This window comes from Anopheles darlingi, chromosome 2 (assembly GCF_943734745.1).
Source record: "Anopheles darlingi chromosome 2, idAnoDarlMG_H_01, whole genome shotgun sequence".
In the NCBI taxonomy this organism is placed as follows: Eukaryota; Metazoa; Arthropoda; class Insecta; order Diptera; family Culicidae; genus Anopheles; species Anopheles darlingi.
The window spans coordinates 1,605,001-1,607,799 of NC_064874.1; the positions used below are offsets into that span (position 1 = coordinate 1,605,001).

A 2,799-nucleotide genomic window follows, 5' to 3' on the forward strand; every position below is an offset into this window, starting at 1 on the left:
AAAACCGCACGTTTGTTTGAACGAAGAAGCACTTTTGCGTCAATTGATAGGCGAGCTCTACTAGTAGTAGTAGTAGCAGGAATATCGGCAAGCAACACATGTAGAGCAGTCGCGCGAAGGCTAAATTTTACTGTACGAAGAAGAGATGTCGGTTTCTTGTGATAAACGTATAAATTTTAGATTCTACTATAGGAAAGCAACTTCCTGCCCGTCGTCCGCCCCTCTCCATTCTCTGTCATACCCGCCCATACCGAGCAACCCTTGAAATCCACTTATTTTGACGCAATTGAATTGGTTAGGAAATATTAGGCTTCTGTACCCGCGTGGTGCTTATGGGTAGCGTGTTTTAATAAGTAATTTTGAATATTGAAAAAGACGGACGAAAACGAGCATTGCTGCTACAACGCGACAGTACGTGTTGGGCTGTAAAATTAATACCTCTAATGTACGAAGAGCCGACGGACCGAGTGTTCCCGCGCTTGAATGCAGGGAATTCGTGTCACGGTTTCGTCCGGAAGAATATGCGTTCATTCAAAATGGCAGACGAGGACGGGTTATTGGTGCTTTCGGGCATCAAGGAAGACAGCTCACCTCAGAATGCCCACTAGCTGTAGTGACGTAGAGAGTAGTAACAGTAGTAGTAAGAACCGGATCATCATTAGTGCGCAACTGCAATGTGAGGGGATGACCCTGTGCACTACAATTCTTCTACTTGTACTAGCACCAGATAACACGATTTCCGACAGAAGCGTTCCATATTTTTGATAAACATTTATAGTAACCTAGTACATGGATTTTAGAGCGACATTTTTAAAACCTTTTTTAAGATTCCAGACTCGAGAATATAGACATCGAGAGCACAATACTATTGTAATAGAGCTAATGGCGGGAGTTAATAAAATGTAAGGACAATCAATCGCAGACCGTTCACAATCAGAAGAAAGTATTCATCGTCATGACACACAGGAGGCACCATCTATATCTGTTCAGGAACGATCGATCGCATCTCGTGGAGCAGGTTGGTTCGACACAAACTACTCTTCTCTCACACCTAGCAGCAGTGCCTTTGGAATTGGAAGTGGAATTTTGCTTAAATAAACGTTCACGTATGCTATTGCAATCTGATTTGCTAGTTCGTTGTTTCGATTCTAGTACTCAACGAAAGAAACGAATATACTTGATGAAACGACGAAGCAAGCTGTATCGTGAAACCATTACGCTACGGACTCGTCTTGTTCTGAACGAAAATGGAAAACCATATAGAAGGCAGCTATCCGTAAAGCTTCAACAAATTTGATACAATCCCTGCTTTACATGACCCAATAAGAAAGCATGAAAACAACCATTAGTCCGATGCTCAATCATCAAGGTTTTTTTTTTTGTTTCGCTTTACAATCGCTTCACACGAAAAAGGAAGCACACAATATGCTCTTGTCCGCACCAACAACGCCACCGACGGACTCCCTCTCTAAAGTGTACCGTGTACCGCATAATGTTACGTTGACGAAAGCGGGTGAGTGGTCCTATAAATTGAAGTTTTTTATTATGCTGCGCTCATAACTTTAGCTTACGCCAGTGAAGACGTATGGTGAGTCCGCGCGAGTCATCATGGACGATGGGAACTACCCAACCCACGCTGACGGGCTGAGCTGAATTAGGAATAAATCCAACAAAATAATGAAACAAACCGCAAGCAAGCGCACTTCCGTTGCAGATACTACACCCCACCCAGCAGGGAGTATAACGGTTGGTGACAAAATTTGATAAAATATGAGGTCCAACTTTGACTTTAAGCCGAAACCCTCGAAATTTGGCCTCCAGTTTGTGCCGCATGATTACAACTCCCTGATAAAAGGTATTGATTAACTACAAACCGTACTTACCACTGCGTGCGTTTACGATTGGTTCGGAAGTGATTTTAGTAAAACACTTAGCTTTCTCATTAAAATAGAAGACAACAAAACAACGGCACTCGACTGGGGCACTTTGTCGGCAGGGCCGAGAAAATGCAAAATGAGTCCTGGAGTCTCTCCCCGCACAATAGCCAGGGGGGGATAATGGGTAGGTACGGCCTTTTTCAGTTCCAGTTGAGCGGTCGCTTAGACCGGCAAAGATCGGCAAAAAAACGGTGGCCACCAGCCGTCGGGTCCTCCAATTGTTTGTTTATTATTTTTATCATCACAAGAGAAAGTGGAGAAAAGCGGGAGAATTGAATGGCTTCAAGTGACACAGACAAAGGCCGCCCCGCGGCATCCCCGGCAACTCACGGTTTTGGTTTGGCTCAAGAGTCAATTTAAAGCATGAGGATAAAATTTCGTACTTCCGGCCGGTCAGGGAGCGGAGGCGACTGTGAAAAGGAAGGCCACTCGTTCCGTTCCGGAAAAGCGAAAAGCGATTGCCAACCGTTGTTGGCGCTGTTAAGGGGTATTACTTGCGAACCAACCCACCACCACCATTGTGTGTGTGTATGTGCGTACTGGCCCGCCTGTCCGTGTGTCCTTGGCTGCTGTCGTCGTCGTCGTCGTCGTTCAGGTTGAACGACTTTTGAAAATATTGTAGCACACAAAGGGTACGTCACGGTACTTGACGCTCGGTTAGTTTTTCACGACAGTTTACGGAGCATCCAAAAGAACCTCGAACGACGACAATTGACAAGTAACAGAAGAGCACGATGAGGGCATGAGAGGTCCTGGGCGACATTCAAGCTCGCTGGTATGAAAAAATAACGAAGAAAGTTTGAAGCTTCATTTCCTCAGCATCGCCGTGGCCAGAAGGAACTCCATAAAGAAATCATCTTTA

At 45.0% G+C, this 2,799-nt stretch overlaps 1 protein-coding gene across 1 annotated transcript in view; it reads left to right on the top strand.

Moving 5' to 3' along the window:
- Window positions 1-916, top strand: part of LOC125951389 (innexin inx2) — a 9,733-nt gene extending 8,817 nt beyond the window's left edge. Inside the window, exon 3 of the mRNA XM_049680203.1 lies at window positions 1-916. This exon is cut by the window's left edge and continues 1,225 nt beyond it. The gene's annotated coding sequence lies outside the window, so the exon portion shown is untranslated.
- The last annotated feature ends 1,883 nt before the right edge of the window (window positions 917-2,799 follow it).